Source organism: Eleutherodactylus coqui, chromosome 9 (assembly GCF_035609145.1).
Source record: "Eleutherodactylus coqui strain aEleCoq1 chromosome 9, aEleCoq1.hap1, whole genome shotgun sequence".
NCBI lineage: Eukaryota > Metazoa > Chordata > Amphibia > Anura > Eleutherodactylidae > Eleutherodactylus > Eleutherodactylus coqui.
Window position 1 is genome coordinate 110,286,909 of NC_089845.1, and position 14,759 is coordinate 110,301,667.

Here is a 14,759-nt window from a genome sequence, read left to right on the forward strand (position 1 = left end):
CCGTGTACTTAAAGGGGTTGTACAAGGATTTTAAGTTATTTCCTATCCACAGAACATGGGATAACTTGCTGATCAGTGGACAGTCATACCAATGAGCCCCCGTGATGCGCCCCCGCTAATCTCGAACATGACTCCTGTTTCCCATTCTGTCTATTACTGTGGGGGTTGCATCTTCCATGGCAGTGGCATCAGAATGAATGGAGCGCTGGCCGAGCATGCGCAGTCTGTGCTTCATTTATATCAACACGGCTGATGGAAATAGCTGAGTGGGTGCCACTTGGCTATCTTGGCAGTGCCATTGAAAGTGAAGGGAGCACTATTACGCTTGCACTACTAGAGCTCCATTAACTCTTCTCCTCACTGTGAGGGGTGCAGTAACCCTATAGTAAGGAGGGTAAAGGGGGCTCAGCAGTGAGACCTCTCACTGATCAGCAAGTTATCTCTTGTTAGTGGATAGGGCATAATTTGAAATCTTGGTACGATGTCTATAAGTAATAGCGCAATGCAGTTTGGTCTGATGTGTTGTTCTGATTCACAGGCGTTTTATCAATGTGTGCTGCAGATCACCCCTGTCGTTAGCACTGTAAGTGGTTGTAAGTTACAATTAGAAGGCAAGATGGTTACAGGTTGAACACATTGTAACCTGTAAGGTTCCTTTCACACTTTGGCTCCAAGGATAGAACTGAACAACGGAAATTGAAGCACAACAATGAAAATACCGGAACCGTCAGATCTGACACAGACCCCGTTGCCTACAATGAGGTCTGTGCGGCTTTCAAAATGTTGGACCAAATTTTACCAGATGAAATAGCGCAGATGCGAGCATGGCTTCACTTGAGCATTCACAGTATTATTAACCCCTAAAGGACCAAGTGCGGTGAATATATGGCTTTAATCCCCACCGATTGCAGATGTACGGTGTGAGATTAAAGCCTTTGCTCCTGCAATCAAGCAGAAGCAGGTTGGGTCCTCAGCTTTCAGAAGAAGAAGCAGACGAGAAGGAATAAGAGTTTTTTAACCGCTTCTGCCTTCTCCTTTCCAAGCTACAATAACGCTCAATGAGTTCTATGTACAAAAATGTGAAATTGGAAGTATAACTTCCACTATGCGACCTGGTGATCATGTGACCATCGGGTGCCCCCTGTTACAGCAAAGCTGCAGGGGCCTAGCAGACCCTGATCAGCTCAGCCAGTGACTATTGTCACTACAGGGGGATGTTTTCCCCTGTACCTGGGGCTCCTATGGATCCAGCTACTATGGATGCTCCAGCTACAGTGGCATAGTGTGAAATAATAAAAAAATAAAAAAACATGTGAATGACCCGCAAGAGGTCGTATATGACATAATGGGGGACATATATGGTTAAAAAAATTAGTTACAAAAATAAATTTTAAAAAACTCAGAATAAAATAAAAATATTAAACATAAAAAAGAAAATGACCCACTGCTGACGCCAACCAACACCGTTGCCGTATGCGCCCTGCAATCCAAAACTACACATTTTACATATCAAAACATCAGAAACAAAATGAGGAACCCAAAACTGTACTCTAATTTAGCATAAATATACTAATTTTAAAAAATTCAACTATTTTTTTTTTAGCTTTATACCCCCTTCCCCCCCCCCCCCCCCAATAAAACTAAAAGGAAATTGACAAAAAAAGTCAGTGTAAAAAGATACAAAAAAATAGCCCTCTATGTCATGGGGATAAAAACGCAGCAAAAATAATTTAGGTAGTTGAAGGCAAAAAAATAGGGCTGTGGTAAAACCACCACAGAGGTAAAATCTCTAAAATGTTTCTGGTCCGTAAGGGGTTAATATCTGCTCGTGTTTAATTAACCTAAATCATGAGTTGTTGGTTAGGGAGTAGCTGTTTTCGACCCTGATGTGCACTTTGGGAGGTTGTTTAGTGGCAGCAATTGCTCTCACTCATTCCAATTTGATAGACCTGTCCTGGCAAATGATCCTTGAAATACTTGGAAGTAATTGATGAGCGAAGCCCCTTTCTGACCTGAAGTCTAGGGTGACGAGGCGGAAGGTCATTGCATTGTTCAAGCCCTCCTCAGTGGCTTCTAATAAGCGTTTTATAGTTTTCCTCTCTTAGCATTAAAGGATAAAGCTATTTACAAGTTTGTGAAGAAGGAAAGCAAGCTGTGTGTTCTGGATGTAAATCCTGGGCATGGCTTGTAGTTCCATTTATAAACCTGGAAGACTTCATGGCAGCAGTGATTACGACATACTCCAACAATGGCTTATATGTTTCTCCTAGCAGCACTCAGCCCTCATGAAATCCACCCCACACGGCCGCCTGGACTAAATACTTTTTATGAATGAGTCAAGGAAATTGTTCTTAGGGACTCGAGCAAGTAACCGAGAGAAGGTAGAAGGTAGCGGAACCTTCATGAGAACCAGATGTGCGGCCAACATAGTGCTGTTAATGATAAGCAGAAAAGGAGTTCTAACTGCGAATGTATTAAGCCAATTATTGAGAACTCCATGTATGTATTTGCTACATCTCTGTGCATTCAGAATTATTCAGTATCAAAGAGACTTGTTAATCAGAACAATGTGAGGAGAACAGAAAGGTTTTGTTTCAGTTCCAGTCACAGGAAATGATGGAGCAGCCAGTGGAATGTGTATGTTTAGTCAACCAAAGATAAACTCTGCAATTTGATGTCCATACGAAAAAAGATGTAATGTAATGCTGGTACATGTACACTTTGAAGCGCTGTCCGGGCCACTACTTGCAGAATGTGTCTTGTACCAACAAATTCCATATGGAAGCTTAACCCAAGTGTGAATGCAGAGAACAGCCATATCCTCCACCGCGTCGGTGGTTCTAAATATACAGTAACCACTGAACAATGGGGCTTGTATGCTGAAAAAAAATAGAAGTTTCGCTCCTAGGACCCAGTGACATCATTGTGTTCATTATACACCCCATACGTGTCTAGCTTCATAAACATCGTATTGTGCAAACTGACCTAGACAATAGGTCTTTGTAGTATATATAGTGCCAAATCAGTTTGACTTGGGGCTACTTTCGAGGACAGCACCTGGGGTTCCCTGGTATTTGTCCTTTAAAGGCGTTGGACCAAGATCCCCTATCCACTGTATGGGGAATAACCTGCTGATCGGTGGCGGTCTCACTGCTGAGAGCCCCCCAGTCTGTAGAACAGTGAGCCCATGTCCTCCTCTACTTGTTACTGCAAGGTCACTTCTACCCCTGCAATGAATGAATGGAGTGATGGCTGAGCATGTGTGGTTGGCGCTCTATTCATTTCAATGGGGCTGAGGAAATACCAGAGTGCTTGCCACTTGGCTGTCACTGGCAATCCCATTAAAATTGAATGGGTTGTCACTCCCTTGGTGGGAAATCTGGATATCCCTAATTTTGTAAGGGGTTCTTCCTTGGCGAGTATTATCTCGGACACGATCCCCAGGGTTCGTGACATAACCTCAGGTGATGGATTTAAAACACTGCACAAGATTCTGGGAGATCAGAGACCCCCACCCGGAGCGTGGTTCCAGTACTTACAGCTACGTCACTATGTTGGGGCTTTGGGGGATGTGCGGCAGATGAGGCGTCCTATCACCCCTTTTGGGAGGTTGTGCATCTCGGCCCCCACAGTTCAGCAGAAGATTTCATTGCTGTATCGGATGTTTGTGGAGGAGGACACGCACAACAGCAACAGGGATCTAGAATGGGAGTGGGAGAGGGACCTCAGCATCTCGCCCCCAGAGGAGTCCTGGAGAAAATCGTACATTCTGACCCATAAAATGAACGTATACAGCAGAATGCAAGAATTAAATTATAAAATCTTGACAAGATGGTACCGGACTCCGGCGAGGTTGGCCAAGATATTCCCCCAGTATCCGGATACGTGCTGGAGATGCCTCTCAGAGACTGGTTCATTAGTCCAACTATGGTGGTCCTGCCCTCTGATCCGCCCCTCTGGCAGGAGGTCAACACCTTGTATTTCTCAGTATGCAGAAACAAAATTGCATTTACTCCGGAAATAGCATTGCTGTCTATGTTCCCAGGTTCAATAGCCTGCATCAAAGGCTCCCTACTCAGATTCTTCATACTAGCCATGTGCCAAATAATCCTGAGACACTGGAGATCTACCACACCTCCCTCCAGACTAAAGTGGCTGGAAGCGCTAGACCACTTAAAATATATGGAGGAACTTTGTGCAAAAGATGAAATGAGACACAATAAATGTGCCTCGATGTGGATGACTTGGAACCAATTCCGCTGTTTCCCGCACCTAAACGTGTGGCTAGATAGCGGAGTATTACCCGCCTCACTCACAAATAACACCTTGGCCAACACTACAAGACCATAAGCTAATGTCTTTTCGTTTCTCACTCGAAAGCCTGGCGACAATTACCCCTTCCCTCCCTCCCGCACACCCCTTCTCTACCCATCTGTCCTTTCTTTCTTCTTTTCCTTTACGGCTCCTCACTCACTCGTACTCTAACTCGTTCATAACTTTTCTTATTCATTTTCGTTCTCTTTTCGTTTTTCTTTCTTTTGCTTTCTACTTTACTCTGTATAAGTAATTAGTATTTGCCCAACGAGACATATAAGTGTTATACTAGAGTTATTTACATTGCTAAAATAAACTGCCTTAGAGATAAAGAATGTAAACTAAAAAATGAGGACAGACTTTAGGAATGTCAATATTGTTTATTTGAGGATTCGCTTATACAATTCTGTACTCATTGTATTTACATGGCAGACCAAATAAAACATTTTTGAACCATAAAATTGAATGGGTTGTCAGCACACTTGCATGGCCAGCACTCCATTCAGGTTTCTCACTGGGGGACAAATGACTCCTATTTTCTGGATTGGTGGGGATCTCAGTGGTGAGACCCCTACCAATCAACAAATTAGCCCCTATCCTGCGGACATTGGATAACCTGGTATAACCCCTTTAACTTAATCAAGATCTGGTCTTTGCTGCAAGTTTGGCCACCAGGCCATCAACCCAGAAGTAGTATCAGGGTTGAGGCAGCGGATGCAAACTGGTCAGCGTAGCTGTATTGCGATGCAAGGGAAGCAGGCAGAGGCGTGAAAACACATGAAAACACCTCTCATCCCTGGGGCTTTCACATAGTATCAAGTGTGATATGGGGGCAGGATTCATGGCCCATATCACGCTCGCCTGTGTGAAGCTAGCCTAAGGGCTCCTTCATACTGGCAAGGGCGATATCAGGCTGCAGTCCACGACCCAATATCGAGCTCCCCACCATGTGAAAGCCCCAGGGAAGCGAGGCGTTTTCATGAGTAAACAGAGTCGCATCACTGCGGGGATTCCTTTCATCCCCGCCGCAGCTGTCAGAGGATCGTGGAGTTCTCAGATTTTTTCAATAAAGCTGGCGCTGCTGTCGTTGGCCCCATTGAAAACAATGGGCGGTATCGCAAAAAGATAGAACATGGGGTTATTCAACACAATCATTGGTTTCGTAATCATGCGTTCTCACTCACTCTCACATTGCGCGATTTTATCACCAGTGTGAGGACACCCTCAATGTCAGGGTAAGCAACAAACATAGGCCGCCTGCAGACGGGCGGGTCGGATCCGGCAGTGAAGATTCTCGCCGCGGGACCCGACCCGAGCGCCTGCAGAGAGCGGTGTGTACTCACCCGTGGCCCCGGCGCATGCGCAGACCAGAGCCGGCGGCGGGTGAGTGACGTTTCTGTGCGGGGCTCTGCGAGCCCCGGACAGAAATAGAGCATGCCGCGGTTTGTTTGCCGCACAAGATTTCGCGCGGCCAAACCGCTGCTATCTGTTAATTTACGCCCGTCTGCAGGCGGCCGTAGTGTGATCTAAAAACAAGCCGAGGTCAGGAGGGGAAAAGACGAGAAAGCTAGGTAGGACTAGCATAGGTTAAACCGCGAATTCGTCAAAAAAAGTCCACAAGTATGCATCGCAAACTGGACTAATTGTTCAAATGTATATTTAATGAATGGCTGTGATTGGTTCATTGAGCGCTGCAGTGATTGGCTGAGCCAAGGTGCTTGAGAACCAATCAGAGCAATTGCTTGCTAGAGGCGGGGTTTACAAGCCCCATTACCAGCAAGCGATATTCTGTCGGCGCTGAGAACAGCAAGCAAGCCTGCCCGGAACTGCGGAGACCAGCGGGAGGGGCCCTGACAGCGCCTGCTAGGTAAATAGAAGACATGCCCCGAACATAAGACCCTGTGCCTCTTTTGGGGCAAAATTTAATATAAAATAGGATCTTGTTTTCGGAGAAGCACTGTAAGACCATATTCACATCTGTATCGGAGACTTCCTTCTGAGCCTCTGGTACAGATCCAGCATTAAATCCCATACAAAATAATATGCACTATGTCACCCTGGAAAATATGGAAAGTCATAATAGAAGTTGGACGAACCCCAGTATAGACAATGGGGTCCATTGGACACCATTAGATCCCGGCATAGAATGGATCTATTTGGGCAAGGATCCCATATTCCTGTATCCCTAACAGAGCAGGGAAATGGAATCCCCAATGGGAGCCTGAACGCAGAGTATGACTAAAGGCTAACAAAAAGGATAGTGTGAACATACCCTAAAGCCGCGTACACACAGTCATATTCAGGACCACAAGGATCCCGATTATGAATTTCCAAACAACTCTGTTAGTCCGAACAGCTAATCTGCATACAAAATCCATGTTAGGGTGCCTTCACACTTGTGTTTTTTGAACGCAGCAATGTCGTGATCACAAGTGTGAAGGCACCCTTTAACCCTTTCCAATCCACTGTCTGACGTCTAAAGACATTATGATTTAAGGCTGTACAGCTCCGATGTTGGAAGACGTCCATCAGGATTCTCTTACTGTATATTGCCAGCCTCTCTGCTGTCAGTGCCTATCCAACGTGTCACCTTATGCAGTACTGGCTTTAACCAGCAGATAGCGCCGTTGTATAACAGCAGAAAAAGAGTAAGACCCTAGGAAAACCAGAATACAAATTGGATTGGAAAGGGTTAAAGCCTGCACCAATCTGTGTGTATTTGCTGCAGCTTTTTTCACTGAGGAACATACTCAAAAAGTATTGTCTCTAGGGGAGAATACGATGCCTCATGCACCACATGGCGGCATATGAAGTGCCTCACTTACATTGTGTTTGTCGACGTTTACAAAATACCCCATAGAGATTCTATCGTCTGAAGTTCGTGGAATTCATCTGTACCTTTCTGAGCAGAAAATGTGCTGGAAGCTTTTGTCAATCAGTGGCATGAAGAGCGATTTCAAAGCCAGGACTTGTTCTAGGAATCAGTGAAAGCTATTCTTACTTTCTTATTTATTCTCTAACCTTGGACTGTGCGTATTCTGATGTGAAGGACGGGCTGCTCCTGTAGGGGGCACTTTTATAGCAGAACATTGTGGTGCCCTCCTGACAACATTGGAGAAATATGAGCTACTGTAGCGCTGTCTGCCGCCTTCCTCTTGTCCCTTCTTGGGTGTCCTGCTCTAACTCCATCTACTTAACATGAGAATACACATCATTTACATCTAAATACATAATGCTCAGATGAGGATTCATATGTAAATGTAGCTCCTGGGGTCCCTACTGGTTATACAAGTTTGTAGACTTGGAGTAATCATGTGCATGAGCCCTTACTGCACCCTACTCTACTATCCACGGGTCCGGAGCACTAGGGAAAGATGTGGAAGAACACACTAAAATAATACAAAATACTGAAACCTGAAAGTTCTTAGTACAATTAGTTATCATTTTCACCACCATCTAATTGTATAGTCTGATTGTGGGATTGCGCCACGGGTTTTGCCATATGGCTGAAAACTGCACAGCAAAAACCGCGTAGAGTTTTACAACTACTTGCCACAGTTTAATGAGCTTCACCTGTGCCAGTTATGCATAAAACCGCGTGTAAGATTTGCCGTACGATTTTCAGCTGCATTACAAATACCGTAGCGCAGCCACGCGATCTAACTATACCGTACGACACATTATATTTGGCTCATTTAGTTGGGGTAGATTTTAAGCAGTTTTTCCCAACACACTAACCCTTTCCAATCCAATTTGTATTTTGGTTTTCCTAGGGGGCTTACTCTTTTTCTGCTGTTATACAACAGCACTATCTGCTGGCTAAAGCCAGTACTGCATGAGGTGACACATTGGATAGGCTTCGACAGCAGAGAGGCTGACAATATACAGTAAGAGAACCCCCGATGGACGTCTTCCAACATCGGAGCTGTACAGCCTTAAATCATAATGTCTTCAGAGGTCAGACAGTGGATTGGAAAGGGTTAAAACAAAGGCATCTGGACAGATAAAACTATTCAAAGTAGGTCAAGATGACACACGTCTGGCATATGTTGGCCACATTTAGAGCCACCGAGAATACCACAACATACCTTTATATACTTGTAAACTGATTATAGCTTTCTCAAAGATACTGGGAAAAGTAGACCACATATCACAGGCAAATTACATTGACATGCCTAAACTCATGGGATAGCATTATGCATATTGATTATGAAGTAGTGTTACTTCAGGTGACGGCTTGGAAACGCCCAACCTATAAGCTGTGAGGTTAAACATTGGCCAGCAAACTCATGGCAAGGCATCAGGAATTATCGGAGTTCAAACAAGGCATGATAGTGGGTGCCAGATGGATGGGCATTTATTTCCAAAATTGTGTGGACATTTGATATTCCTTGAGACACATTGTGATGTGTGTACTCAGGAATACGTCATATAAAGCCGTTGCCACCCACATGGCTGCTCACAGGTGCTTAATTATCTCGACTGGTGGCATCTGGCTAGAACTGTGTACAAAGACACAAATGACTATGGCAGAAATCATATCCACATTCGATGTAGGAGGTCCCACATGCATATCCCACGGGCCAGTGCAGCGTTCTTTAGCTTCCATAGGATATAAGGGCAGAAGACCCACTGAGTGCCTCTGTTAACACCACAATGCTGGGCACAGTGCCTGACCTGGACTCATGACGTTGCTTGATGAATCACAGTGCCAATTGTTTTAGGCTGATGGCAGGGTTCGTGTGTGGCACAGACCTCAGGAAGCCATAGACCCCGGTTGTCAACAAAGCAGTGTTCAGGCTGGTGGTGGTTCCATACTGGTGTGGGTGTGTTGTCATGGCATAGGTTGGGTCCACTGGTCCACCTAAAGACATCATTAACTGGTGCTGTTGAATGCCTCTATCCTGTCACAGCAAAAGGTCCTTTAGGTGTCGACCATTGGATTATTACAGAGGTTCCCTTGGGTGTCATCTGTCAGGAATCTATCCGTGTTTCATATCACTGCAGAAGTTCTCTTGGGTGTCGTCTTTCGGTAATCCCTCAGTGTTTAAAGTTCCTTTCCTGTCTTCTCTGTTTAAATATCTCCTGTGGTATGTAAAGTGATTGATCTACAGGGTGGAATTTCCCTGAGCTAGCCAATCAGCAATAACAGATGTGTATTTATTCTGGTCCTGTACTCACATGGGTGCTGGTTATTGCTACGTAGTAACATACCGTAGTAACATAGTATGCAATGCTGAATAAATATAAATGTCCATTTAGTCTGCCTGGTTTTGTGTACATGCACGCTATGTGGACCTTTATCTATTTGTCTGGTATTATCCATGTTTGGATAAGTCCTATCCTATTTGGCCCACCTGTCTGTATAGCTGTCGGATACCTGAGTCTTGTTTATTCCACTCATCCCTTGGTTGGCAGATGGCTGAATCCCTGCCATCTTTAGTTGGAAGCCTGAATCCCCTCCGTCCGTTGGTGGATGCCTGAATTTTTACCCTTGTTTGTGTTGTGTCCTGTCTCAGGTGTTTGGTGTGACAGTGGGCTCCTGTTAGCATCATCATCTGCTTCCTTCCCTGTCTTCCATCTAGGGGCAGGCTAGGTCCCCTAGGATCGAGAAGTGAGTCTGTCCTTATTGAGACGATTGTCTTGCTCTTAGGCAGGGTCCGTCAAGCCATAGTTGGTTAGGGAGAGCATTCCTGTATTTTCTGTTCCCCTTGTCTTGCTGATGTTATACATGTATGTATTGGCCCATTGTGGACATTATGACCTCTTGTGTGACGTTTGGTAACGTCCGCGGAGGCCAACAACTATAGAGATGGACAAGAATTTGGAGAGCTCTTTGGTCAGAATTATTAATGTAGCATTTTAGTTACATTACTGTTTCACACATTGCAGAAACAGGATTTGCTTTAATCCCATTCTTTTTATTAGTAAACATTTCCACTGTGGTTCTTCCACACCCTAGAATATTTTAAAGGGACATTTAAGCAATAAATATACAAGAAAACCAAAATATAATCATTTTAACTAAAGTTTATTGCAATTAGAATACAAAGATAAAGTATAAAATATCCTCAATATATTTCCCTTGAGACAGTTCTTCCATTCCCCCCTCTCTGCTTCCTTCATGACTAATGTAAAAGCCAAGGAAGAACCCTGTCCTTTAGTTAAAACATGCTTAGTCTGTAAAATCAGAGAGAGAACAGAAGGTGAAGTTTTTCTCTTCCAGATCCATATAAAACATTTTCACGGTTTTGGAGAAAAACTTATTCATCTCTAGGACTAACTTCTCTTACATGTGATATCAGATAGCTGTCTGTCAAATGCTTTTTTGGCTGACAGGTAGTTCTCCTAACTCCACTATAAATGTGCATTTCAACTCTGGGACCTAGCCTAAAATTACTGGTCCTCATTTATCAAAACTGTCTAAAAGAAGAAACATTCTTTGCTGCCCATGGCAACCAATCTCAGCTCAGATTTCATTTCTTAAATTGCTCTGGTAAAATGAAAGCTGCTCTACGATTGGTTGTTAGGCCTCGTTCACACGAGCGATATGGCATTGCCGCGAGAAAATCAGAGCGATATCGCTGCGTCTTCATGCAGCAATACTGCAATTTTGTAGCGCTACAAAGTTAAGCAACTTTGTAGCATCACATGCGATGATTTTCGGGGGAGGCTTGAAATATAAGCCCTACCCCGAAAATAAGCTGCAGCTGAAGAAGAGAAAAAAAATACACATATATCACCTTAGATGTGCTGTCAGCCTGGCCACATCTTCTCCCCGGGTCCCGGCACTAATCTTCTTTTTCTGTTCTGGCCGGGGATTGAAAAATCCCCGCCTTCCGGAAGCAGTGGCTGTGATTGGCTGAAGCTTAGCCAATCACAGCCAGCACTCGATGAATGACTGTGATTGGTTCAATCACAGCCATTCATCAAGCAACACTACAAAATCGTGTGACTTTGTCGCCCATGTGAACGAGGCCCGATAGGCAAAAAGACCAATTTTTCTTTTAGTCAGGTTTGATAACCTTGCCCTATATTTTACTACAGATACTGCATTGAAGTAGCCTTGGTCATGCATTCACATGCATATATGTCTGTTCATCACAAGTTCCATTTACCAGAGGCTATATATTTACAGCCAGATGTAAGATGTGTGACTTTGTATCATAGATAAGACTAATAAAGTGCTATGTCGCCATCTAGTGGCTAATTAATAAAAAGAGCACCACAGAGGTTACTGGGGAAATTGCTCCCTCTGTCTATGGAAATATACATGCTGGGAAGATGATAGATAGATTACATTCAAAAACTATCAAAAAAGAAAGAGTTGTTGGCTTTGACATGTTGTATTTTATATATTTTAAATAGATTCAGTTGATTCTAGCTCTGTAGTTCATGTTGTGTGCATAAGCAATTTTTGGGGTCTCCTATTTCAGTGCAGTTTATTTTAATTTGTTGCTCGTTATTAGCATCTTTTTTGTTAGCATTTTAGTTTGTTGCTCATCATTAGCATCTTCACTTTATCATATTAAAGACAACAGGCTGCTGTAAATGGTGTCCTAAATTCTGTTGATAGATCCACAGAGGTACCACAAGGTAACTGAAATTCCCCAGAGCTTCTTCTTATGTCCCTTTCCCAAATGGAGGTCACCCCATAATAAACGAGGGAATCACATCACATTTTACTATCCTTTCTTGCTTGAAGGATTCTCACATTATTAAATTGTCCTGTCCTGCCACCTTGCATCCATTATTATGCTGTACACTATTCTTATTGCATGCCCAGCCTAGTATTATCATACATATTAATGAGTTATGGCATGCTAAGATTTTTCAAAATGGCAATCAGAATGAGACTAACTTTTTCTATCAATTAAATCGACAACATCCGGCAAGAAATAACCTCCCAATCCCAGACTAGCCCTGACCCTAGTCTCTTCAGTACTGCATCTAGCTTCTGCTCACTCTATGTACACAGACCAACAACAGAGGAAGAAGTCTCCAGATTGCTCTCCTCTGCTCGCCCCACCACCCGTGCTAGTGACCCTCTCCCCTCACACCCCCTCCGGTCCCTCTCCCCGTTGGTCATCTCCCATCTCACCGCTATATTCAACCTTTCTCTGATCTCTGGCATTTTCCCATCATCATTCAAGCAAGCTATCATATCCCCACTGCTAAAGAAACCGACTCTTGACTCGTCTGATGCTGCCAACTACGGACCCACCTCCAACCTCCCCTTCATCGCCAAACTATTAGAACACCTGGTTTACTCCCACCTTATAAGCTATCTATCAGAAAATTCTCTTCTTGACTCCCTATAGTCTGCCTTCTACCCTCTACACTTGACAGAAACCACCCTTACAAAAGTGTCCAACGACCTCCTGATGGCCAAATTGAGGGGCGACTACTCCCTACTGTATTGCATCCCACACTCTCCACCTCGCCATACCTTGCACATCTCCAGCCTCTTTACCTTTTGTATCACCCCATTATTTGTAGTATGTAAGCTCATTGAAGCAGGCTCCTCGCCCCTACTGTTTCCATCAATTGATTGCTACATGTAACCATGTTTTTTGTATCGTTGCTTTTTGTATCTGTTCCCTCTGTCTTGTAAGCGCTGCAGAATATGTTGGCGCTTTATGAATAAAGATTATTATTATTGTAGTTGTACCCACTTCAAAGGAGAATATAAAACAAATGAGGTGAACAAAAAACCCATTCTGTCTAAAAATGTGTCTAGCTGTATCAGTTATGTATATATATGAAGGCATATCAATCAATTTGACTATTTAAATCCACACAAGATCATCATGCCCAAACTAAGAGAGTGGTGTTGATCGAACTGAACCAGTTGAACCCTGTTTTGGGTCGAACTTTGCAAAAAGTTCAGTACATGGCGAATCCAAACTTGGGGTGGGGGTGGTTATTCTGTGTTTTAGCACTTAGTACTTTTGCCTTGCCTCTGTGGTGACCCGGAGGGGAAGGTCTACTCGGGATACAAGGCCTACGTGGAGGAGCTGGGAGGGTAAAACTGTCACAGGTCAAGGCGACACTCACCAGTCTCCTTCCCAGAGGCCCACACGCAACCTCGGCCCAAGTGCCACTAGGCCGCTTCCCGACACCCCAAGGGTAGGGATGGCCAATAAACATTTCCAAAGATTTTCAGGTTGTCACGGGTGACGCCACCGTTCCTTTTCCCACCAGTATAGGACGCCGACGGTAATAAGCCACACACTGTTAACTTTTTAGTACCTTAGTCCCTGGGAACTGTCAGGGCCTGGGAAAACTTTACTTTACATTAGTAAGTTTGCTCAGCTCTACAAAGGACTATTCAGCGAATATTGTTTCTTGACTAGTGTAAAGTATATTTAAAAGTACCAGGATTCAGCATTGTTACACAAAAAACACATGAAAAACTCCCAAAGTGCTTACTATTTTTATAACCACTCGAGTTCCAGAGTCATTCTCAGCCTGCGTCCCAAGGTTTATAAAGATAGCTTTCATTGTGTAGCTTGTGAGACTAAGATCCCATTCACTAAATGAGTGAAGCTGTAAAATACCAATAGATTTGTCTGACTTTAGCTCAATATAATAGCTGGTATTGTCACTGTATTAGGTTCTTTACAGGGAATCTGTCACTTGCACTCCTTCTCCATTATTAGTCCTCTTCATTATATGGCGAGCTCCGTAGTCCTCTCCACTATGTGCGCACGCTTGGTAGTCCTCTCTATGCAACGAGTAGCCGGTTTACAGCCTTACAGTGGGGAGGGGGGGGGGGGGGGTAACTACAGCAAGGGAGTGTAATTATAAAAATGACACCTTTCAGCTCAGTGCCCCTTCTACTGTGCATTCATTACTTTAGTTTATGAGGTTCATTGGAGGAGGCAGATTCCTCTTAAACGGATTTTCCATCTGTTATGGTATATCTATAGGATCTGCCATAAGTATCTGATAGATGCAAGTCCTACATCTGAGACCACCACCTATCTCCAATGCAGGGTCTCCCAATCTCCATCCCACCAGATGGCCTCTGGTATGTGTGCAGCTATCTTCTATGGGAGAGACAGCCGGGCAGTTTTCATGACTCCCATAGGAGTGAATGGAGACAGCAGTATAGCCACCTCTCCATTCACTCATCTATCAGATGTTTATAGCATATCTTACTGGATATAGATGGCAATACCCCTTCAAGCTGCCTGGCGTTTCACTATATTCGTCAGTCTTCATTTTCTCCAGGGATACAGATATAGAAGCCATGTAGATGTTAAATCCATGTATTTTTCTAGCTCAGTTGACTTTTACATTATGTACATAGAAATACAGAATGTATGTAGAAATAGAAAGGTAAAGAAATACAAAAAAGTGATTAACTCCATACAATTACATTGGCTCCACATGTAGAACAGACAGAATGCAGAGCCAAAACATGTATCTGTGAACGAGGC